Raw genomic sequence first — 27,032 nt, 5'->3', positions numbered from 1 at the left:
TTTGTGGCAGCACAAGACACATAAAGGCATGGTCCAGGTTCACCCTGGTTCCTGATTCTCTTGCCTTCCTCCACTGATTCTTTCTTTAGCCCAACAGAAGAGAGGTGGGAAGGAGGAAGAAAGGACACAACTTATTTTATAGTGAACTTTTTCCTTCCTTTCTTCCTTTCTCCCTCCCTCCCTCTCTTCCTTCCTCCCTTCCTGTCCCCTCCCTCTTTCTTTCCCTCCCTTCTTTCCATCTTTCCTTCCTTCCTTCCTCCCATCCTTCCTTTCTCCCATCCTTCCTTTCTTCCTTCCTTCCTTCTCCCCTTCCTTCCTTCCCCCTCCTCCCTTTCTCTCCTTTCCTTCCTCCCTCCCTCTTTTCTTTCTCATGTTCTTTGTTAATTAACATTATACATGGCACAGAGTGTTTGAGACATATACTCCAGAAAATTAAGAGCTCAATTCTCCCTGCTTTTTCACTGGTAACTTCTTTTATTGTTGTAATGGATGTTTCCTATCTAGAGGCACAAATCCAGTCAGGGGTGTGTGTGTGTGTGTGTGTGTGTGTGTGTGTGTGTGTGTGTATGCATGCATACACTTGTTGGGGGGCACCCAATGAACCGTACAGATCAGATTATCTACAATTAATTTTATAAACATGCCTGATAAACTGCTTCATATTCTCTTGTAAATAAAAATAGAAGTTATAAATAAATTCTTAGTTGTGGTCTTGTCTTGATATTTTTAATAAAAAAAATTAAAATGTTAACTCTGAAAGACTAAGCCTGTAGGATGAAATGACAACCATTCATAGATAAACACCATTCTATACCATAATTTTTGTTAGTTAACTTTTCTAGCCCTTGAGAAAGACATTCTTGGGTTATAAAACTGGCAAGAGGTTTTAAAAGGATTTATCTCTCAAAGGATCAGAGAAAGAATTTACAATTACAAGTATGCTAAAGAAAATGCTCCAGGAATGGTGAGGTCAGGGCCTAGAGTCAGGAAGAAACCTGTCTAAATTTAGTCAAGCTCTGGGAAATCTTCAGGGTGTCTTGATAAGGGCCTTGTGCAAATCTTATATCATGTGCTTAAGAAAAATAGCTCCTTTTGGTTTGCCTTAGACTGTCTTTTTTCATCCACTTATTCTGCTGCTCTTCTTTGTATACCCCATGAGATTCCTAACACAGGTCAAGAGCCTTTGTCATGCCAGTGTCTTGTTGCGGATAATTTACTGTTTGCTAAAACTTACGTATCTCTTCTCTGCAGTTGACTTTACTATAAAGATCAGCATTTTTCTCAATTGTATTAGAAAAGGTTGCTTCCTCCAAAAATCACACTGTTTCTGGTTATTTATTACCCTGGGGGTTGACCTTTCCCTGGCTGTGATTGAACTGCTGTAGTTCTCTGTGCTGATCTAATGTCAGTGCTCTGTATTCTGGTGAGCTCCTCTCTGTTACCTGCGCTAAGCAAACACGGTTCTGTCCCTTTTGCTGTGGGGGCTTTTATCCTCTTTCTTTTTGCTGTAAAGAGAGAATTCCAGATTAAGGCCTGAGAAGAGAATGAATCATTGATGCTATGATGGTTCTTGAGTAATCACTAGACCATTCTCCACTATTGAGGCAGTTGGTCTTCATATTTAGGCTACAATTGTCCACTGACATGTAGGCTTTAGTTTTAGTCGGAAATGCCATTCAGAGAAGGGAGAAAGGACTCTTGAAAAAAGTGTGACTGTTAAAGTTCCAGAAACCCATAGCGGAGATGACATAACTTATTACTTAGAAGTAGAAAATGAAAGAAAGAAATAGTCAGAACCAGTTCTTATTTCTTTCACTCCTCATCAAAAATTTCTTTTTCTTTTTTTTTCTTTTTGGCAACTGGACCAATTTTGTGGTTTGATCTCTATCACCACACTTTTGTTAATTCTTCTCATGACCTGAGTCTTTGCTCTTTCTTTCCTAGACAAAATCTCAATTTTTAAAGACTTACTTCAGCTTATAATCTAATTGAAACCCACCTCTACCATTAATAATTTTTCTTTCATGGAGTACTAAGAACTATTTAAAGAGTATTCAATCCATTTGGAAATATTCATATAGATCTGAGATAGACTAACTGTAGCCCATGGGTGAATTCCAACCAGATACTTTAAAGTCTTATTGAAGCACAGCCATACCTATTTTTTAATGTTACTCATTAAAACACTTTATTGGGGAATGATTGATATGTAAAAAGTTGTATATATTCACTGTACATGACTCGATGAGTTCAGGGATAAGTACTCACCTGTGAAAGATCACTGTCAACAAAGCCACAGACATATTCATCACATCCCCGTGTTCCCTCCTGACCTGTTTACTATTATTATGTTTTGTGTATGTGTGATAAGAGCACTTTACATAAATTCTACTCTCTTAATTAAGGCCACATCTATTTTTGAAATATTGTCTATAGTTGCTCTTGTGTTACAGTAGCAGAATCAAGTAGTTGTAACAGAGACCATATGGCCCAAAGAGCCGAAAATACTTAGTTTTTTTTTAAGACTTTTAAATAAAATCCTTGATATTGAGAGCTATTTCAATTTTTCCCCTGTAGATACTTATCCTGTGGTGAGGTGTGTGGGTGATAGTGCTTTGTATTTCCCTGAATTTATATAGCTCACATAGCTCCTAGTACTGACTATGACAAGGTTGTGTCTCAAGGAAATACATTTTTTGTACAAGTGTAAATTTACATGAAAAATGTAGTTATATTTGTTATGATTAAAATATTATTATATTTATCTATAGAAATATATATACTTATGTATATATTATCTATATAAATATATAAACTACTATAGCTTTCAAATAGATTTTTAGCATTAGAACTTGTACTATGATGGTTTTATTTTGGTTTTATAATATAGTACAGAATTAAAGGAAACAAAAAATTTAGTATAAAAATAACATAATTTTGTGTTGTTCGAAGTTCCTTGAGCACGGAAAGCTAGGTTTGTTCAGTGACACAATCTGTATCAATCTTCGTCCCTTTAAATATGATAGATCCATTCATACTTCTCTTAAGACTTTTTCAATTTTTTCACAATCTGACAGTCTGAATTGTAGTCAGAAAAATATTTACCAACTGTATAGATATAATATTGTAATACTTTATAAAATTTTTTCCCAACTAAGTAGGAAATTATTATCTTATCATAGAAAATGTCCTACTGAACTTTTCTTTAATTCAAAAGTTTTATTTCAAATAAGTAGCTTTGGAGAAGGAGTTCCACATGATTGTGAGTAAAAACAAGTCTGTGATTGTTCAGGCTTCTGTTTGAGACTGCTTCAAATAGGATTTTTCTTCAGTAGGATTTTGCTGAATTTTAGGGCTTACGAGTCCATTGAATTATTTAAAAATATATGACTTCTTTCTCTCTGCTAATATGGTACATTAATCTCTGATATTGAATATGCTTTATACTTTACATGTTTACTTTCCTCACATAATTTTATCTAATTAAAAAACAATTTTTTTTATCTCAGAAAACCTAAGTCTTCCCCTATTTTTTAACAAAAAAGATTTATTTATTTATTTGAGAGAAAGAGAGAGAGAGAGAGAACACAGGGCAGGGCAGGGGTGGGGAGGTGGAAGAGAGAGAATCTCAAGCAGACTCTGCTGAACATGATGCCTGAGGTGGGCTTGATCCCATGACCCTGAGATCATGACCTGAGCCAAAATCAAGAGTCAATGCTTAACTGACTGAGCCACCCAGGCGCCCCCAAGTCCTCTACTCTTAATCAGTATCCAACTTTGGTCTCACCTTTATGAGTCTAGCCATAACTCTGAATCCCTGGTCTGAAGAACACTACTGTATTGTCACGGGAAGTGCAAGTTGCTCGTCTTAACCAACAAAAGACATCAAGTTCCCCTTTGGAAAGCTAATGAAAGCTATTGTAAAAACATGTGATCTCACTCAAAATCATGTAACTGTGAGATTTCTGCTGAAGCATCTGTATAACTATTATAGGGTCTTGGACTGAATTTAAGCTTTTTATTTCTAATTATCCCTCTTATAAGTATCCCTGATTATTAATTAACTACAAAATCAACCTTTCAGCTAGCTTCATAATGGACTGGGACTTTCAGTTCTAGGAATCAGGTGGCAATCTTGTTTAAATCTTTCATAGGCACTCTTAGTTCCATCCTTTCTACCACATTTCCCAAATCTTTTCAGATATTGGCTTCTAGTCCTGAATTGTAAGATTCCTGTGTTACTCGCAACTATTTCCTGCTATGTTTGTAGATTATACCATTCATTCTTTCAACAAATGCTATACTTAGTACATATTTGTTCTTGATATTTTTCTTGGTAGTAAGGGTATAGCAGTGAAAGAAGACAAAAGTCTCTGCCATTATGGACATATTATATATGATGCTTGTCCTGAGGAAAATACACCTAAAGGTGTGTTATTTTCCTATAGCTGGACACTGTTTAATGCAAAATTCCTCCGACTGTCAAGGAGTCCTTGAGTTGCTTTTCGTTGGATATTTTTAAAACTTTTTTTTCCAGGTTTATTGAGAAATAATTGATATACGTCATTGTATTAGTTTAAGACTCACAACATATTTTCATTTATATATATTGTGAAATGATTGTCACGATGATTGCCACAAATGATCAGCTAACATCCATCATCTCATATAGGTAATATAAAAAGAAAAAAAAAAAGAACAATTTCTCTTTCTAATGAGAACTCTTAGGATTTACTGTCTTAATAACTTCCTATTTGTCATACAGGAGTTAGCAATAGCCATCATATTGTGCATTACAGCCCCACTACTTATCTTATAACTGGAAATTTGTACCTCTTTCTTTTAAACAAATATTTTTAAATTTTTTAAAGTAAAATCTACATCCATTGTGGGACTCAAAACTCACGATCCCAGAATCAACAGTTGCATGCTCTACTGACTGAGCCAGACTGGCACCACTTCACTGGAAGTTTGTACCTTTTGACCATCTTCCTTCAATTTTCCCTCCTCTATACTCTCGTTCTTTAGACATTCTTGATGATAATGGCCAAACTAAATCTACTACCTTCTTTTTTTTTTTTTTAAATATTCAACTAGGTTTCTCAATTACCTGCTCTGTGTGATCTTCAAGTGCCATCTATACAACTTACCATATCCTCATTATGATAATAGCTGAGCCTGGGGTAATAGCTCAGACACTGAATTCTTATTGCAGATATTGTCTGTGTAGTTCAAATGAAGTTGAAGCAGGACTTTTCCTTACAACTCCTCAGCTATTGTGGTCTTCTGCTAGTATTTGAAATTTTGTTCTTTTGTTTTTTTGGGTTTTTTTTTTTTTTTTTTTTACCTTTTTTTAATTTTTCGGTTTTNATTATCAGGTTTACTCTTTCAGGTAGAGTATTCTAATTAAGTCTATTTATTATTCTTCTTTAGGCTCCTTTCAATGCTTTTGCCTTGGGCCTACATGGAAAATGTACTGTATTTATTGATTGCATTTGATTTAATTTGAATAATACATAGAAATTAAATTTCATAAATTTTAACATATTTTGGCTCTTTGAATTTATTACACATTTACATATATATTTTGTAAATTTTCATTTGAGACATTTTATGGCCAATTATACTAAAATTTGCAATTCAAAACATTATATATTGTTATAGCCATTAGATATTGATTAGGCTTTTCCATTAAATTTGAATCCAGTAAGTTTATCTATGCCCCAATATTCATATACTTAAGTGAAATACTATTCGGATTGAATAGGAGGATAAAGTAATAGAGCTTTATTTTACTAAAGAGTTTTTATAGTTAACACTACTCATGATTTCTCTATGATAGTATAGTGACTAGTATCAAATAATATACCCAGTACTTTACTTCTTTGAATTACGTAGTAGAAAACACTTTCATTTTAGTGAAATTAAAAATTAAAAATTCTATGTAGTGAACATTTTAATGAGCTTACCATATTATATTTTAGGTTATTTTTATTCCAATGTTTATCTTACTATAAATAACCATATTATTGGCTCTGATGATTAACTTTTACCTATAATCTGTGGTAGGTTGTTTTTATTTAACAGTTTGGTGCATTAATGGCCAAAGCTGTATAGGTTAGGTAAATGTCTTCAAAGAATCAAAAATCTGAAAAAAATAAATTTACGAAAACAAGATAAACCCTTCTACTGAAAGTATGCTCCTTGTTAATACTTAATGGATTAAATGACTGAAAAATTGTTTATTTGAGAAGCTCCTCTCATTTGAAATCTTTTTGGAGGCTAAGTTTTTATTTTATTTTGGGTTTTTTTGGTACTTCCTCTACTCTGGGAAGCTAAAAGCACTTATTTCTTCAATAGAGGTCATCATCATGGATCACCTCAGGAGGTAAGAAAAGCAATTCATACATTTCCTACACAAACAGACTCTTCCAGAGACCTCCTGTGGGCATAGCTCAGTTAAAATATATTTAATTTCATCCTCAGGTGGTTTTAGCAGGAGACAATTTCATTTCTACGCAGAGCTACCAGAGCTATATCTGCATCTTAAAGATAAATTTACAAGGATAATCAGTCTTACATTGCAATATGTAGACGTGTGTGTGTCCTTTAATTTCAGAATCTTTCTAAACAAAGTAAGCATTATTGCAAATATATTTTATCACAATTGAATTCTGGATATATTAAGCAATTCCAAATAATATCAGGTAAACAAGTAGCTACACAGCTGCACATTTGGAAATACTTCAGCATAAATTTTTCTCATTTACAATCAATGTTATTATAAAAGTAACTCTGTCTCTGTGTATATATATATTTGTACTTTTAAGAACTTTTCAGAATTCTAGGATTTTAATGAGGGAAGATGGCTGAAAGAATTCAACCTTGACTATCCAGAATTTCATTTAATTCCCCTCTCCAGAAAATGCCCTCAGCTTTGCCTTGGATGTACCTGTTGTGAGTCCCTCTAATTCACTCTCTGAAGAATTAGCTTCAAAGTTTTGCCTGGGTGAGATAAGGTGGTTACCCAATTATGAAGAACAGGAATAGGATGTGGAGAAATAAGTGCTTTATATATTTTTTTAGTTGTAGCAATCTTTTAGAAACCCTGATTCATTATTCTCCTGCATGTGTTCGTGAAATATTCTTAAGAATCCAGAGGGTTCTTTGTGAAAGGTGCAAAATGTTATCATTTTTGTTTTTATTTATTTAAAATTTTTAAATTTTAAAAATTGAAATATAATTGATATACAGTATCCTGTTAGTTTCAGTTATACATTGTAGTGATTCAGTGTTTTTATACACTATGAAATGATCCCTACAATAAATCTAGTTAACCATCTGTCTGCTTCTTAAACAGAGTTGCAGGAAAAAAAAAATCTTTTTTATGTTCAGTGATCTCACCCCAATTTCCGATATTGGTATTTTGCAAAAAATCAGCTTGTTTCTTTATATTTCTGTGCTAAGTTGATTAATATTTATCAATGTTCTTTCCAATGTCTCTTCTAGCTGCTTAACAGTTCTGTGTCATTTTTGTGCTGTTCTGGTAATCTTAGTTGAGTTTTTGGAGGAAGTATAGCTATGTTCATTTTACCATTTTAGCTGATTCTCTGTGCATCTTAATTTGAATGGACTGCTTAACCAAACATCTATCGTGTCTTCTAAAATGAGAATTGCATATGCAAGTTCTTTTAGCATCATCAGACTTAGAGGCAAATGATGATTGGGCAAAAAGTTTCCTTTTTTGTTGTTGCCATTTGTTTGTTTCCTTGTTTTGCTTTCTTTTGTTTGTTTTGTTTTGCTCCCAGTGTTTCCCTTCTGGCTGTACCTAATACTCGTCTTTACCCTCAGTGTCCACATATGTAAGACTCTCTTCTGTTTTCAGTTGTGAAGAACTCATTCATAATAACTTGGCTCTTCGAAGACCTCAAGGAAATTATATTATAATAAAGGAGGAAGACCAAAACGATTGCAGTGCAGTATAAAAGAAAAACCAAAGAAACTATATGTAGTAAATTACACAACAACAAAGTGGAGTGGTGAATTAGAGAAGTTCTAAATTAAAGCAGTATTGATAGGAAATTCAGATATTTTTTGAATAATCAAAACATGAAAATTCAATAAGTTATATGAATGAATTTTTCATATTTGAAAACACAAGCGTGTCCTTTCTATGGGAAAAATTGAAGGTAGAGTTGGAAAATTGAGTCTGTTAAATTGTATTGGCAGTTTTATCTGTTAAGGATTGGAAATTTCAAAGGCAAAGGTAGAAGAATATCTTGGTCTTCTCTAATACAATGACTAGGAATGGTTCCTTAAAAATTAGTATCTTATATACGGTCTTTTTCAGAAGTCCCTAAGATGAATACTACTCAGTGTATTTTTAAAACACATTTTATGTTTGTCATGCAGTATCTTTTGGATTTCTTCAACCATATAGGACTAGGCAGTTTTTAATTTAATTAAAATGGAAATACCAACATGGGTTGTCAGTTGTGTTAATTAGATCCAAAATCATATGCATTAAGTCTAGTCCTATTATCCTGGGATTCTGAACATTTACTAATTCAGTGAAAAAACTGATTGTTGCCACAGTGGAGTCAGGAATATGAGTCAGGAATTTCATAATCTCAGGCTGATTAATTTGAAAATTGTTGTGCTCAGAAAAAACTGTCCCCTAAACTTTCCAAGATACAAGCAAATTAAAACGTACTGAAACTGAAGTAATAAAGCAAGATAGTTAATATTATAAAAGTAAATAATGAGAATATAAATTAAATATAGAAAATTATATATATATCTGAAATTATGTATTATGTAGTATAATTGTATATACCACATTTATCAAAATCATTAAGAAAAGCAAACAAAGACAAAAGGAAAACAAAACACTGAGATACAACCTGTGCCCTGATATTTTAATAATCGTGAACACATTGTAATATTTTCTACCAGGAAAAACAAAATACACAAATAGGAACAACATAATTATTTATATTTCAAAATCAGCAGACAGCTTGAGGTAAATAAATAAAATTGATTTTTCTTTCATTAATTATGTTCTCTTCCAAGTGATATTAACTATTTTGTAATCATACCCTTACTTTCTGTTTCTTACATGTGCTTTCTGAGTGTTGTGGACTTTATGTTTGTGCCCAGAATTCATATGTCAAAGCCTCAACTGCAGTGTAATGGTATTTGGAGGTGGGATATTTGTGAGGTAATTAGGTTTAGATGAGTTCATGATGGTGAGGCCCCCATAGTATTAGTATCTTTATAAGAGGAAAGGATAGCTCTCTCTGCCATGTGGGGGAACAGAACAGAACAAAATGCAGCCGTCTGCAAGCCAGAAAGCAGGTTTTCACCGGGAATCAGCAAGTCTGTGGTATTTTTTTATAGCACCAAGTTGACTAAAACATTGAGGAAATGAGCATTATGCAAAATTAACTTCTCCCTAAATTTCCTGTTTAGCATATTAATTTTCATGCAAATAAAAACAGAGGGCTTACCTTTATTCACTCCTAATCACCTGTCTCATGTTTGGATCATCTTGATGAGGTACATTAGTATCCATTTAGTCAGAATTGTATTGAATTGTAGGGGCGCCTGGGTGGCTCAGTCCTTAAGCGTCTGCCTTTGGCTCAGGCATGATCCCAGAGTCCTGGGATCGAGCCCCACATCAGGCTCCTCTGCTGGAAGTCTGCTTTTTCCTCTCCCACTCCCCCTGCCTGTGTTCCCTCTCTCGCTGGCTGTCTCTCTCTCTGTCAAATAAATAAATAAAATCTTTAAAAAAAAAGAGAGAATTATATTGAATTACAATGCTGGTTAGCCATATACATTGGTAGGTCACACATATCTTAAATCATTCCCATGTAGCACTCTGATGATCATACTAGCAAAATAAGAAATGTTAATAAACGGTCTTTCCTCTCATTCTTAAGTAATCATTTCTTCTCAAAATATAAATTGTGCCACTTGATTATGGCACTGATTCTTGTTTTTTCATTGTGCTTAATTAGTAACAATTTATTATAAATGTAACTAAAAGATGAACTACTATTTTTGATTTGTATTTTTTTGCTAAAAAATGTACTTTTAAAATCTTTTCAATAATCCATTCAATAATTATTTGTTAAGTGTAAGCTTGCTACTCCTGACTATATCACCAAAAAAAAACAACACATGGGGCATTTCCATTGTCTTTAACAGTAGTCCCCAAAGCAAGTTATATGTACCTAAAAGGCCCTACAAGACCCTAAAAGTAATTGTATTTTAGTCAGAAAAAAATGAACACTTACATTTATATTTTTCTGACACCTCTCCAGTAGTGAAACTGAGGAGGGAGGATGTTACCTCATCACTTTTATAGAAGTCCAGGTTCCTCACTTGTCCTCAATTGACACCCAAGAGAAGAGGGCTCCTGTTACTGCTGAGCAGGGCCTGCAGTTCGGGTCCCCACAAGGTCTCCTCTCTCAATGTGTTCTGTGTGGCTTTGTTCCAGTTGGGCAGTGGTAAAAACCTCTCCACTAGACTTGCCTCTGACACCACCCAGCATGGAGTGGAAGTAGTGTCTTTCCTGCTGGGTGAAGGTGGAATTCCATGTTCCTCATGAGGTCTTGTCACCTTCTATAGGTGGAAATAAAAATCCTGGTCCCTATTCAGGCTTTTCTGGGACTAGGATGGCAGAGGTTTTGGATACCTTGTCACAGTGTGGAGAGTGAAGTCTTATCTCCCTCATCACCTTTGGTGGTATGCATATGGGAATGGGGTGGGCAACAGTTTTTTCTGTGGTGTTTGGCTAGAGCAGAATGGTTGTTATTGAAATATTTTCTGTCTCTAGGCTGCTCCTTTTCTGGTCTTTTGAATAGAGAGAAAACACTTTTGATGGAGCTCTTATTATTTACAACTGTTGGAATTAACAAGTTGCCAGTTTCTTCAGCTCCAAGCTTGGAATATATGAGGCAAATAGAAAACCCAAGGAATTTATCACTGTGTCAATCCCCAGATCCTAATGTCACTAGCTAGACTGTCTTCTTTTTCTCTACCTTGCAGGATCTTTTTATATTTGTTTTATATGTAATGTGACCATACATAGATTAGTGAGATAAAGTACAACATCTGTATCTTCCCACATTTAAAAATAGGCATATTTAAACATTTTAATTACAACTTTTTTATTTCTGTAAGTTTTATTTTCTGTTTCATTCAATAGTGTTTTTTTTTTTGAGATTTATTTATTTATTTTTGAGAGAGAGAGAGAGAGAATGAGAGAGAATGAGCAGGGAGAGGGGCAGAGGGAGAAGCAGACTCCCCATTAAGCAGGGAGCCTGGTGCGGGACTTATCCTAGAACCTTGGGATTGCGACCCACACAGAAGGTAGATGCTCAACTGGCTGAGACACCTGGGCATCCTTCATTCAGCTGTTTTTGTAGTGATCTTTTTCACAAAAGATTTTTTTTTCTTTCATACCTGCACTCATTTTAAACATAATTAATTTAGTCTCTGTCAGATAATTCTATTGTCTGGAGTTTTGGGCTTTCTAATTTTCAATCCATTCTCTCTTCTGACTTTCACTTTTGAAGGATTATATTGTTGAGTGTTTGTACTTTTTATCTTAAATTTATTTTTAAATTTAAGTAGTCTTTAACTATGGAAAAACTTTGGAATCTTGTGTGACAATCTCCATGGTGGCTTTCAGTTTCCTTCTATCAGATACCCATATGGTAAAACTCAATGTAATTAGGTTTTAGGTTAGTATTTCTGTCCGAGTTTTATTGGAAAGTCCAGAGAACATGTAGACAAACCTCAAATGTACAGGATGTTTGCTGTCTTGTTATGAATCAAATATGAAAACTTTTTACGTTGGGTCTTAGAACTAGAGAGACAAATCTCCCGTGTTTCTTTCAGTGCTGTTAAATAAATTTATTTTTTTAATCCAGCCATTCATTGAGGGTTCACTTCAATGTAGCTTTGCTATTATACTTACGTGCAAGCGTGCCATTTTCAATTCTCACTTTATATGGGCCCAAAATGATGCCTTTTGTGTGTTTGTGTGTGTGGGATATAAACTCAAGCACTTTGGTTACCCAAATATATCCCCTCCACAAGTCAACATTGTCACCGTGTCAGTACTTTATTTTTCTCTATTCCACTGTTTTATTTCCTTTCCTATTGTGTACTCACATATATATTCTTTTATCACCTGCTATTTCAGAAATACATTTTAAATTACATATCTTTAATGTTCTTTGAGTGGGTCTCTTTCTTGATTGTCTAGTAGTAAATATTTATGTAAATAGAACTCTTCCTTCTCCTTTTCACCTAGAATATCTCTTACACTTCAAGGTTCCATTCACGGGACGTATTCTCAAAATATATTGTTATTCTGATTCTTCCTGATAAGAAAGGCGCATTAATCAATAATTCTACTTGAGAATAACCTCTTTCACGTTTTTCAATTTTATGATAAAATATATGTTAATATATATCAGTGCCTCGTTAGAATGTGAACTTTTTGCTAGTTGAAGATGTTAAGAAATCTAAATATCGATTAGAAGACAGTACAGTTACCATAATGATAAAGATTGCTGTGACTCCTCATTAGTATGTAAGTTTTTGAGAACAAGATGTTTTATATGGGTCAAATTTTATTCTGGGTCTCAACCATCATACTTCTCACATAGTATTGGATGAATGACTTTAGAAGGAAGTAAATGAAAGAGAAAAGAAACAAAAAGGGGAAAAGATAGATTGAAGGAAGAAAGGTTCTTTTTTCTAGTTATGTATTTAATATCTGTAAATTTTTCATAGTTTTAGTTATTCTTTAATTGTTTTGTAGTTATTAGGTTTTTCTAGTTAACTATGAGATTTGACAACATGATGTTACTTTTGTATTTCATTTGATACCCTATATTCATCACAGCAATGGGCCCAAAGATTAAATTTAATGAACTAATTTTATTTCACCATCAGTGTATTATTTGATTAATTTCACTTAATATTAAGCTTGATATTGTACCACTGAAACTGTTAATCTCAATACTCTCCTCTATATTTTTTATATTTAACTGATGATTATAAACTGAGTCTTTGAGATAAAATTAAACTATATTAAAAAGAAACTTCTCATGGAAAATTTGTCAATATTGGTAGTTGTTTTGACCACACCAAAATCAATTTTTCATTTTTGGAAATTACTTAGTTTGAATATTACGTTTTATTTTATGTATCTCTTAATCAAAATGATAATACATATTTATTATTTTGTTTTTTATAAATACATTCTTCACTTCAGATGCTTGCATTAAAGAACATCCTGTGTTCTGTGGACTACATGAACTGACCTAAGTGTCAGTTCAGATACTTTATTTTATTCTCACAATTATGAATAAAAGCCCTGACTCCAAAATAAAAAAAAGTCTTGTGGCATCAAGCAGATTTATTAAAAGGCTTGCCACTGTTTTGTATATGTAAAACTATTTCAACTGTTTCCCTACTATCATCCTGTTTCCATTGCAAACAGGTGGTTTTGCTGATCTCATTATTTTCAGGATACATCCTCATACAGTTCATGATTAACACGTTCTGTTTTTCTGTTATTGTTTATAGCTGCTACAATTTATTTTCCCTATTTTACCTCTTTTTTCTTGTCTTCCATCTTTGAAAGAAGTTTGGGTTAGGGAGAGTAGGTCTCTGAAATTATTCTAACATATTTGGCTTAGTTTTATGCCAAATTTAATTTATGTTTACCTTATGGGCTCAATCATCCCTTCCCAATATTAATATGGCAAATGAAGCCTAACCCCCAGTACCTCAGAATGTGATTATATTTGGAGATGGGAGATTTTAAATAGGTGATTAGATTGAAATGAGGCCATTAGAGCAGGCCCTAATGCAATCTGATTGGTGCAAGAAGAGGAAATTTAAACACAAGAGAGACACCAGGGATGCCAGAGCACAAAGAAAAGACCAAATGAGGATATGGGGAGGAGACAGCTGTCTCAAGCCAAGGGGAGAGGGCTCCGGAGAAATCAAACCTTGACAACACCTTGATCTTCCAGCCTCCCAAACTGTGAGAAAATAAGTTTTTGTGATTTAAACCTCCTGTCTCTAATATTTTGTTATGGTAGCCTGAGTAGACTACTACAACTTATTATATCTGATGTACTTCTACAATATGTACTTTTGAATTAGTGACTAAGTTGGGCACACAAATGCCAAGTTTTTTTTTTTTTTTTTTTTTTTTTTTGNTATGGTTTTAACGGGAATTCTGTCCTATGTCTGGAATACTCTTTGCCTTAAGCTTGATGACTAAAACCCTTATTTACCCATAATCATCTGTTTCAATATCAGACTGTCTTCCTTTGATTTTCTAACCCAACCACACACATTCTCCTAATATCTTTAAAACAAAATTTTCTTCTTTATTTTTTTTAAATTTTCTTCTTCCTTGTGGCACTTAGCACAAACATTGGTAATATACATTTCTATGTATGATTATTTGTTTAGTGTATATCCCTTCCTCCTACTCTATAAATTCCATAAAGCATATTAGTATCTATTATATTCCTTTGTACCCTCATCCAGTGCTTTTCATAGGTATTCAATACTTTTTTATTCAATGGATATATTAATGAATAGATGAATTTTAGATCAGAAATTGTATTTCCACAACAACTAAATCTGTGCGTGTTAAATCAATAAAGGAGTGGGTTGCTCATAATGGATCACAAATATTTCACTAGTGAAAAGAGGATGCTAGGGCAGAGGCACATAAACATACCATAATTTTAGTCCAGTTTGTACTCAGAAAAAAGTTTATTGTTAATCAATTAAAATGTTAATGATTTGATATTTAAAAAGGTGTTAGAATTAAGAATGCATTTCTGAGATCATAATGAAACATCAGAAAAGATATTACATAAAAAGATGAGAAATTTAGTTATTTCATGTTTGATATTAATGGCTAAGTATATTTTAAATGTTTTATTTTTTAATTTATAAATATGGTAAAATTAGTAATGATTTTATTGTATCCCATATAAAGCTTGTAGTGGTTGTTCAAGTGAAACAATTCTTAGAACAGTGATTAAGACTAGTAGTAACCATGGGGCACTTGGGTGGCTCAGTCATTAAGCGTCTGCCTTCGGCTCAGGGAGTGATCCTGGATCCCTGGGATCCAGACCTGCATCAGGCTCCTCTGCTGGGAGCCTGCTTCTTCCTCTCCCACTCCCCCTGCTTGTGTTCCCTCTCTCACTGGCTGTCTTTCTCTCTGTCAAATAAATAAATAAAATATTTAAAAAAAAAACTAGTAGTACCCATCATCTGCCTATAATGTGAATCTTCATTCATGTTTCTTGTTGTCCTATTCTGTCTGCTTGTTTGAGTGAATATACTTTGTTGAATTGTTCATATAATTGGCTGATGCTAATTTAAAGTTAAAATCTTGATCAGAGAATTGAATTTAGTGTTAATAAAAAAACAGAACTGTGGGAAAGGCAGACCCAGATAGATAAGGAATAAGAAAAATGAAATGAATGCTGACTAATGCTTTTGTACCTTAGCTGTTTTATGTATTTAAAAAATCAATAAACAGATACTTTATATGTTCTTATCCAAAAGGATGAAAAAACATTTGGCTAGTTAAATTTTAGTTGATTGAGATTTCATGGCTCTCTTTTTCTCTAAGTTACACATTTCTTTTCAAAGCTGTATGCTGTGTTCCTAGATTTCAAACTCAGTGAAATCTAGTTTTCTCTTAAACTCTGTTCTGATGAATAATTGCTATTTAAAATAGATAATGTAATACCATCTTGGTACGAACTAATGATTAGGTTGTCATTTTTGAGGAAAGAAATTATATTTAATCTTTGAAAGATCCTCCCAAGGAAATCGTATGTGCTCTGAAATGCTAATTACATGGTGTTAAATAATTCATATATCTTACTAGTTTTATGGCCTGGCTATATACTGAATGACTACATATATATATGCTTGCATATTTTATATGCATATGTATTACATATTTTCACATAGTTTTATTCATCTCTTCATCTAGAGGAAAAAAACACAGCTCAGACTCTAAGATTATAATTCTTTCCAGACAGAATATCTGAGCTTTATCATAGTTAGTAAGAGATAATAAAAAATATTTTTTAGTAGAACCTAGTTTTGCCACAGTTAGTGTGTGCTATGAAAATTTTTAAGACAACAAGTAATTTCCCCTGTATAGTTCCTCTTATTTTCTTTTTCCAATTGTCAATGTACCTTTTTATATTAATAATCTTTTCTTTGCTGATCAGAAAGTCAAGCACATTTACTTTCACCAAGACCTTAGGCTTCTGTCACCTACTCTTTTCAGCCATCCTGCTGAGTGCCCCAACCCTCATCCCTTTAGAGTTTGTGAGTAGAAATTATATAGATACATATAAATTATATAGAAATCAATAAAATTACAGAGTTTAAAAGAATAGTCTTTCCATTCAACCATCAATCCAGCTGTTCATCCATAAAACTACATATTTATGTAGTTACCATATTTATTGAACATCTTTTATGTACCCATTGCAGTCCAGGTGCTAAAGATACAACAGAAAAAAAGTAGGCAGAAATCCTTACAACTTGAGGATTACATACTTAGGATTTTGTCTTTGAAGAATAAACATCCAGTCTCTGCTGTATAAAAGGAGTTTCCAAAGTTCCTCTTGTTCCACAGGTTTACTTAATTTTCCAACCCATCATGAAGATATTCTTTTATTTTAACCTGAATTACTCTTCATTTCAGTTACTTATTTCTCTATTGCCATGTCTCACCACAAGAAAAAAAGTAAATTACATATCTACAGAAAACACTTTGCCAGTTAGTATTCTTAAAAGACAATTTATCAGGGACACCTAAGTGGCTCAGTTGGTTAAGCATCTGACTCTTGGTTTCAGCTCAGATCATGACCTCAGGGTGCTGGGATCGAGTTCCTCCTCAGACTCTGCACTCAGCAGGAAGTCTGCTTGAGGATTCTCTCCCTCTTCCTCTGACTCTCCCCCTCCCCCCTTTCTCATATAAATAAATAAATCTTTAAAAAAAAGACAATTTGTCAAATGGATAATAGTGGACTAAAACATTGAAAATAATTTAATAACATTTTCCTGTTAGAATTATTCATATTATTTTTGCTTTTTACTTAAAATAATGAAGAAAAAGAAAACCAGTTTTTTAAACGGTTATTTATCCTAAGTGATAGTTTTTACAGTGGTATTGAATTAGCATGCTTTTGTTGTGACTCAAGAAATTGGTTTGAAAAATTGGCTGCTTTTCTAAAAATCTTCAGAAGACCAAGAATAAAGATTCCAGTAACTAGGGACATGCAAGGAACACAATAACGGAAATGTTGATAGGCCAATCCAGACCAAAAACGTTTTTTTAATAATTTCAAGATAAATTTAATTACCTATTTCAATTTTCATTTAAATTCACTAATATAGCATTTATTTAGATAAATTGTCATCATTGGATTTCTTTACTCTATATAAAGGTGGACTCCATGTGTGTATTAAAGGCCTAACAATGAAAAATCCAAACAAGAGTGATAGAAGTAATATGGCAGAATGTCCATATTTATTTAGTTTTTAAGTTTCAACTATTTAAAAAAATCAAACTCCAGATAGATATGGGAATCTCATACATATTTTCGAAATTTAGAGGTTTGTTAAAATTGTTAAAATTTATGAGTGATGTCTGATCTCCTTTACATAAGCACAAGCTCATAGCCATGCTGTAGAAGCATCTGCTGAAGCCATGCTTCAGAAACACAAAATACTTTCTCTTAACAATACAATAATATACACAAAGTACTTGATCAATGGGTATTTGTTCTGATATTCTTTCAGCACAACACTATTTTGCAGGAAGGGTAAAATATATAGATCATGAAACCTGCTGTGTTGTGCTGAATATATAACAGTATATTTAGTGCACTAGTGCTTCAGTGTCATTAATAGCACTCTAGAGTATATAAGATTTAAAGTATCTTCTTAAATCTTTAATTTACGACCAGGCAGTTTCTTGGGCCACTGGGAGATAAAAATCCTCTTGGTGTGATACTTCAAAGGTCACTAAGAACCATCATATTTTAGGAAATCCATTACAAAGTTCCAGATCCTTAAGATGAAAATGATAAGAAAGAAAATCAAAGAAAGCAAATGAAATTGTTGGATGCCTTTGGCTGACCTTACATAATGCACACAATACGACAAAATATTACTGGATAGTGTTGAAAATCAGAAGTCATAGACGATGAAGGGAAAATGAGGTAGAACTGAGAATAATGTCCATGAGTAAAATGAATGCGACTAAGACCAACCAACTGTGCTGATTAAAATTGTGATAACAATTTGATCCTAGCGTTTTAAAGACAAAGGCAAAAAAGCTAGCATGGATAGTTACATGATTTACCATGCTCATTAATTTCCTATTGTTGCTATAACAAATTACCACAAACTTAATGGTTTAAAATAACGTAAATATATTATTGTCCTATAGTTATGGAGGTCAGAAGTCTGAATGGGTTTTACTAGTCCAGTTTTGGTAAGGCCTGCACTCCTTTTGGAGGCTCTAAGAAAGAATCAGTTTCTTTGTCAATTCCAGCTTCTAGAACTGCAGTCATTGCTCATGATGCCTGTCTTGGACATCCTTAAAGCTAGAAATGTAGCATCATCAAATCTCTGTTTCTTTGCATCTGTGTTCATTTCCCTTTCTCCTCTTCTGTGGTCAAATTTCCCTCTGTCTCTCTTTTATAAGGACACATATGATTACATTTAGGGTCCACTGGGATAATGCAGGGTAATCTCTTCATCTAAAGATTCTTAATCACATATTCAAAATTCCCTCTGCCATATCAGGTAATATGTACTGGCCTTAGGAATTAGAATCTAGATAATCTTTGGGAGCCATTATTCAGCCTATCTACCAAAACTCAAAAAAAAGAATCATTTACTCAAAAAAAAAAAAAAAAAAAAAAACCCAAAACCAAAAATCCCCCCAAAATATAGCACACACGTGTAAGAATGAAATGTTGCAAGTTTCCCCCCTTAAGGATGCCAACTATTGCCACTTCTATTTAACTCTGCTGGGGAGTGGGTTCTAACCAGTAAAATAAGTTATGAAAAAAATTTGACAGAAACAAACTGCCATTATTCACAGATGATAGGACTATGTAGAAAAAAAATTTNATTTTTTGAAAGTCATCCTAAAGGTTTCCATTTTGATACCTTGTTCTCTTTCAATTTGACTGAATTCAGAGATGGGTTTTGATGGTATGAATTCTTTACAAAAATAAATATATGTCTCCTACAATAGAGAAGATCTATATCAACTGTAGTAAGGGAGATCTAAAGGTGTTCTGTCTAGCTATGACCACATACTTTTAACCCTGGAATGTATGTTTAGTCAAATCTAATGTAGTTATACTTACTTTTTCTAATTTCAAATATAATAGATATTATCCCTCAGGTGTATAAAAAGAAGTTAGTATACTAGTATAACATTTTAAAAGCAGGAGGATTATAGAAAAAAAGGACAAAAACATTTATCTAATGAACTAAAATATGATTAGTATTATACATTATGAATGCATTACAAATGTAAAGATAATTTTTCTTCCTCTAAAAATCTGACCTCAATGCTCTGGAAAAACAATAAGTATGGGAAAATATTGCATTGTATATCATTGTGAAAATGGCAGAATGTTCCCAAAGCCTGGGGAAAATAGGAAATATTTAATTCATTTATTATTCTGTTTTCATTCTATGTGGGGTTCTTTGACTTTATATAAGCTACATTCTTCTGTGGTTGATGTGTTAACATGTGTTGGGAGTAATATACCCTAAGGTGAAGGTCTATTTCCCAAAGAAACATCTAAAATAATAATATATCCACAATTCAGATTTTTCAGGAACCCTAGTGAGATGTATTTTCCACATAGATATATTACTGTAGATTCTCTTTTCATTCTCATTTCTCTGCTTTAAATAAAATTAAAATCCCAAATTTTAAATGGCACAATATAGGTGAGTCCCATTCAAGAAAGATTATGCAAAACACCAGTAATTAAAGCCACATTTAAGGGAAGAAAAGGGAAGTGTCTTCCATACAAAGATTGACAAATAATGTAAAATTGTATAATTTTGTTCATTAAGACATCACTGTTCTAGCAACTTGTTATAAAAAGTGAAAATCATAGACAAAGATCCCTCCATTTCTGTAGCTTATATTTTACTCAGTGAGGCAGAGGAAATACACAAAAATGTAAATAATATTATGTTATCAAAATAAGTGCCATGAAAGAGAGGGGTCAAGGAATTAGACAAAGAATGAGGAATATGACTTCTGGGTTGAAAATTTAAACACCATGAATCCTGCACCTTCAGGCCATCCAATTTTAAAGCCATTCCTCTGCCTCTTTGCTCATTTACTTTCAGTTTCTAGAGGAAAAGGAGTTGTGTCCTAAACATTTTTGTATCCCTAATAGGTAGCATAGCACCTGATGAAAAACAGACCTTCAATAAATAAGAGTTGATGGATGGAATGGATGAAAATATAGAAACTTATAACTAAAAAATCAAGGTAAGTGATTTTTCAGTTTGCTATTCACCAAATTTGTTTAGTGAAAATAGCCATATTCTTTCTACATTCTACATGTAAGCAGAGTCCATTATTTTTTTCATTGGAATGAAATTTACATAAACTTGAGATTACTTAAATATGTTTAATATATTGGAACAGTTCTGAAAAGGAAGGTACAATTGGCTAGTTCCCTAAGGGTTAGGTGATTATATTTTTACATCAAAGTGTTTTCTGCTATGGTTCATCAAATTAAAAGCCAAGTTTCAGTAACTCATAGGAAAATGTATTCCCTTTCTGAAGCTTATTTCTTTTGAAGTTTTGATAGATAAAAAAAAACATAATTCTTCTTATACCCATTACCAAGTGCCAATTCCATGATATTTGTATTTAGCACATTTTTTTCTTTTGGAAAAATACATCATAAGAAATTAACAAAAAAAATTAGCTACTCATATATATTATACATTGAAGAAAATTTGAATGTTTATCATAACTTCTGGCTAGAATAACTTCCTACTAATAAATGAACCAGTAAAGTATTTTATCTCACAATTTCCAGAAATTTAACCTTTTCTCATTCTGCAAACCACTCCAAACCTGAAATTGCATATTGCACACATTTTAGGTAGCACTGTATAATAGAAAGAACACATAATTTAAACTCAGAAAGCATACTATTCTAATGTTTACTCTGCTACTAATTTTTATTTGAAATTGGGGAAGTTATTTAATATGACTCTATTTCTTCAATGTAAAATGACAATTATGATAATATATTGGGAAGTTTTGTAGACTAGGATGACAAACGTGGTTATTTACTATGTTTTAAACTATAATAATACATTTTCTAACTGTACTTCTATAAGCTAGATCAATTTGGAAGCTACTTATATGAACTGGAATATCCTTTTTTAAAAAAAGATTTTATTTATTTGAGAGAGAAAGAGCACACATGAGGAGGGGGAGAGGCAGAGGGAGAAGCAGTCACCCCGTGAGCAGGAAGCCCAATTTGGGGCTCAATCTCAGGATCCCGTGATAATGACCTGAGCTTGAAGGCAGGTGCTTAACCAACTGAGCCACCCAGGTGTCCCTGAACTTCCTAATATCCTAATACACATTTAGTAACTCCATTTTTCTGTATTGTTAAATTAAGTAGTTAAGTACTCATTGGCCATCCACCCAATTATTAGAAAAATTTACTATTATATTTTCTTCTTTTGTATTTTAACAAATCTTAACACGATGTTCAGATATAATGTTGCCCACAATAGATTATAATGTATTAGTTAGATAATGGTGAGAAGCATATACATATACAAATAATATATTTGAAGGTTTATATACCTAAACAAAGAACTTGCAAATATAGAACTAATGAAAATTAAAATAAAAAGCACTTCTGGTCTCAGGTAAGACATTTATTCTCCTGATCATTGATTTGATTAATTTATTTTTGGGTGGGGAATGGGAGAAACTGAGAAACTCCGTTAACAAACTGAGAAGCTTTTTAAGAGGGGATCTAGACAATAATTTCTGATGATCTAAATAGTAAATATATTGGGTTATATTCTCTGAGACTTCATGTGTTAAGAGAAACATCCTTATTCATGCAGAATATTATTAAAATTTTTGTGATAAAATTTATTTATTTATTTTAGAGGGAGAGAGAAAGAGAGTGAGTGCACATGAGTGGGGGAGGGGCAGAGGGAGACAATCTCCAAGTGGACTCCCCCTGGGGGCTCTCTTTCATGACTCATGAGATCAGGACTGGAACCCAAACCAAGAGTTGGACACTTAACTGAGTGAGCCACCCAGGTGCCTCAATTTTGCTCATTTGAAAAGATAATAATCCCCTTATGTTATTTTTTCATTCTTATCTTTCCTTTCTGCTATTAGTGATTAATCAGAGAAATTTCACATGTACCTTGTAGATAATGTAAATACAGCTCTATAATAATGTTCCAAAATGGTACTTCCAAGAAATAACAAATATGAGATAGTTACTCAAAATACATTATCACTCTACAGTGTAACAAAATATTTTTGTGTGCTGAGTAAACACACACACAGGTAGATCTATAAACAACAACAAAAAAAATCAGATGGAATCTCTAAATAGTGATAACAAAAACATTTAGCATGCATTTGTTTGCTTATCAAATGACCACTTCTTCCATCTCACTTATATTTTAATTCTATTTAATCAAAATGCTTCCCCACATTCAATATTGAGTAAATATCCACTTAATGTATTTTATCAGAAACCATATACATTTTTAGCAAATACTTGTAAAGTACTTTCTATTTATCAAGTTCTAAACTGAACTCTGGAGATCAAGAGTATATACAATCGATATGGCCTTCTTCCCCCCTAAGCTGCAGGTTATAGGCACAGGAATTGTAGAAGAGAATGCTCTCAGTTCTAGGGTGGCCCATGAGTGCTTGAAACAGGATTTGGGAGGTGATAGAAAATTTCCAAAAAAAAAGTTCATCTTGGAAGAAGTAGGCATTAACCAGGTAAGGTAAGGCAAGGAAGAACCCTCCAGGTAGATATGGAGCATGTGCTGTGAAAGAGCCAGATGCAATGTAAGTACTATTGTGTTTAGGGGACTGGAATTAGTTTAACTTTGCTTTTGCACTTGGTAGTGAGTTTAAGTATCAGTAAAAAGTCTTAGTGGAAAATTAAGGTAGTCTGTGTGTGGTGAGCAGAATATATGTTCTAAAGGGATTTTCAGTGCCTCAGATCTGGGTATGCATTGTATCTAGAAAATAGAAAATGGTTGCCCTGTTGCAGATACAAAGGCACTGAGTATGTGGAAAATACTCAGTGTGTTTTCTTTCACTTATCTGAGAAAATGCTAATAAAAATAATTTTAGGGGTAAATTAATGGAATAATTCACATAACATGGGGTTCAAGTGATATGTTAAAAATACCAAGAAAAATAAGTCAGTATAATTTGTTTTATACTGATTTTTAACATGATAGTTACATATATGACTTTTTAACCTATATTTAAGTGATTTTTTTTTCTATACAATGTGTGCATAATACATTTTCACCTGAGTTTTCTATAGTAATTAATCTATATATTTTCTTTGGTAAGAGAATAAAAAATGTATATTTTATTTTGCATTAACAGCCAGATAATAAAATGCCAAGGTTTAATAATTAACACAGGCCTCATTGCTGTATTTTGTATTCTTTTAACTTTCTTTAGATGGTCCGTATCTCTACCTTTCTTTCATTTATCTAATTTCATGTTATATTAAACCTTTACTTTGCCTTTGATTATTATGACAGCCTTTAGGCCACAAGTCCTTTGTTGATCAGTATGTTTCAGAATTTTCCTTTTCACCTTGTCTTCAGTTTCAGGTTTATTTAAGCTATCTAAAAACAAGCCTCTCATTAATTTGCAATCACATCATAATACAAACAAAAGTAATAACAATTTCCAAAGTACTTTGTAGATTACATAAATCCACTATTTCAAGTTTTTAAAACAATAGAGATTGTTCCAACTGCATTAATAATGAAATAGAAGCTCAGCAATGCCAGGAGTGTAATCTAAATAATCTGATAGAAAAGCAGCTAAAAGGTCTCAAATTCCATGCTCTAGCAAACATTTAATTTCTGGGTTTAACTTGTGAATGAGCTGATGACATTTTTCTCCAAAGCTCTTTGCTTTCTCAAAAGGTAAATGTTTGCAACTATTGAAAACAGAAAATATGTTGCAAGTACTAAAACAGTCACTATTTGAGAAATAATATTGTGGAAACAACACATACATACCCTTGTATGTTCTAGTGATATTAAAAAAATAAAAACAGTAAATCAATAGTTACAGCTTATTCCAAATTCAATAAATTCAGTGAATGACTATAAAACTACATCATAAATAAACAGGTTTACAATGTGTAAAAATAGGAAAGAAAATTTCAACTCTAAGACATTTATTTTAGTATTTCTGAAAATTTTCAAAGTATAAATTATATAGGATAATCTATAAAATGAGATTCAAGTAAAGTGTTTTAAATTGAATAGTTCCAATATTTTGAATTATGCTGATAATATATATTAATAAAAACTCCAGTAATTTTATAGGTAGGTTCTAGTTCCCACCAACAAAAATAATCCTACACTGTGTAATCAACAAAAACCCTGAAATACGTTTTCACCTCCTGTTTTTTGCAGAAAATTCTCTTATGTTATATCACATATATAATTATATATATACTTATATAGTAATTATGTAGTAATATATATAATTATGTAGTAATTAATTTTGTGCTTTTTATATTGGAAATTATCATAGGATATAATAGGATATGTGTCTAGTCTGCAATTATTTTAAAACCAAATTCTGTTTGCAACCAGAGACTAAACAATGGACTTCTAGGGGAATTTTCTTAATGATTCTGTATGTTTCTAAAATCAGATTCTCAAGTCAGGAAAACTGCCTTAAAACAGTCTCTCTAAATACAAAAAAGAACAATTTTCCAACAACTTTAATTCACACCTAGATCCCTTTCCTCAAAACCTCAAGCAAGTTCTTTATTATTGGGATTAATTTCAAGTGATAGAATAATTTCAGGAAATCAAGGGAGTAAGATTTTTTCTTCATAATGGAAAATTATCATCTTGTTCACTTACCTCACCATCTGTTCTGTTTCGACCTACTCTGTTGGTCATTTGGGCTCTGTTGAGAATCTTTCAGAAGGCATCATAGTTGTATCCAGATGGGGGTCAGCTTGAAAATCCCAACTGCAGCTGTGTTCAAACAGACTATGACACATATTGTCAATTAATCCCCTCTTTTATAAATTCCATGGCATTTTGATGATTCTGATTAGAACAGCTGTGATGATTCTGATTAGAACAGCTGCTTTTTGGCTTATACTTTCATGAAAGTTTCACATTGTTATAAATGAAAAGTATCATTCTAAAGTTCTAAATGCTTTTAAAAAGCAGACATTTTAATTTCTACACTATGGCTTCCAAAGTTTTTGTTAAACATGTGCATCTTATATCATTTGTTTTATAAATTTGATAGTTGTAAGTTAACAAAACATGAAATGTTTTCATTACTATGTGAAATTCAAATCTAAGAATATGGATCCCATTTAAAACATTCATTTGGTTTCTGAATGTTTACTTAATATTTATTGATGACCTTCTTCTGTTGTGAAATTGATTCCAAACAATAAACTATATTTTCTCATTATCACTTAATTGTGATAATCAATCAACAAATATTTATTGAATGCTTCATAGATATTTAACACTATCTTAAGTATATAGTTAAGTTAAAGGTCTCATATTATTTGTAACCTCTTAGAGAGACAAGAGTAACAACAGTGAAACAAAGGAAAGTAAGTTTAAGCTGTATTAAGTTCTAAACTATGTGGTATAAAGAGTAGAAGTAATTATGACAAAGTATGATGACGTATCTTCTCAACATTTCTTTCACATATGTGTCTTTTTAAATCTTGCCATATTTGTTTCATTATTTTTGGTTAACAGTTGTCTTCCTTGATAAATTACATTCTTATTAGGATGAGACGTTTCCCATTTTGTTGTGGCCAATGTCACAAATGATCCAGAAGATCTGAACGTACATCATGCCTTCAACTGCTTTCATTAGAATTGTAGAGGATAATGGCAGAATGGCCACGGAAATGAGCATTAAAGAAAATAAGACACACGAGGAGTAAGGGAACAGTCTTTGCACAGTCTGAAAATAAAGAAGCAAACACAGACAGATTGGCTGTGAATGTTAAAGCAAGGATCAGATACTAACATTAATGGGGGAGTTACTGTCACAAAAATTAGAATGTATATATCCAAGATAGAGTCAGAATTCGAGCAGGTCAAAAACATTAAGATATTACATGAGCACTTAAGAATGAAGAGCATAAAATTAATCTGTAGTGTATCTAACCTCTGCTTTACTTCTTACCAGTATTTAGAAATTTAGTTGCCTTTTTGGACATACGTGTGCCCATTTCTAAATATGATTAAAATATTCTTTATCAAATGGGTGTGTTGTGAGGATTAAATATGATCGGGGCACCTGGGTGGCACAGCGGTTAAGCGTCTGCCTTTGGCTTAGGGCGTGATCCTGGCGTTATGGGATCGAGCCCCACATTGGTCTCCTCTGCTATGAGCCTGCTTCTTCCTCTCCCACTCCCCCTGCTTNTGAGCACTTAAGAATGAAGAGCATAAAATTAATCTGTAGTGTATCTAACCTCTGCTTTACTTCTTACCAGTATTTAGAAATTTAGTTGCCTTTTTGGACATACGTGTGCCCATTTCTAAATATGATTAAAATATTCTTTATCAAATGGGTGTGTTGTGAGGATTAAATATGATCGGGGCACCTGGGTGGCACAGCGGTTAAGCGTCTGCCTTTGGCT

The sequence above is a fragment of the Ailuropoda melanoleuca genome, chromosome 7 (assembly GCF_002007445.2).
Source record: "Ailuropoda melanoleuca isolate Jingjing chromosome 7, ASM200744v2, whole genome shotgun sequence".
Lineage (NCBI taxonomy): Eukaryota > Metazoa > Chordata > Mammalia > Carnivora > Ursidae > Ailuropoda > Ailuropoda melanoleuca.
Note: the sequence above shows the minus strand (reverse complement) of the source record.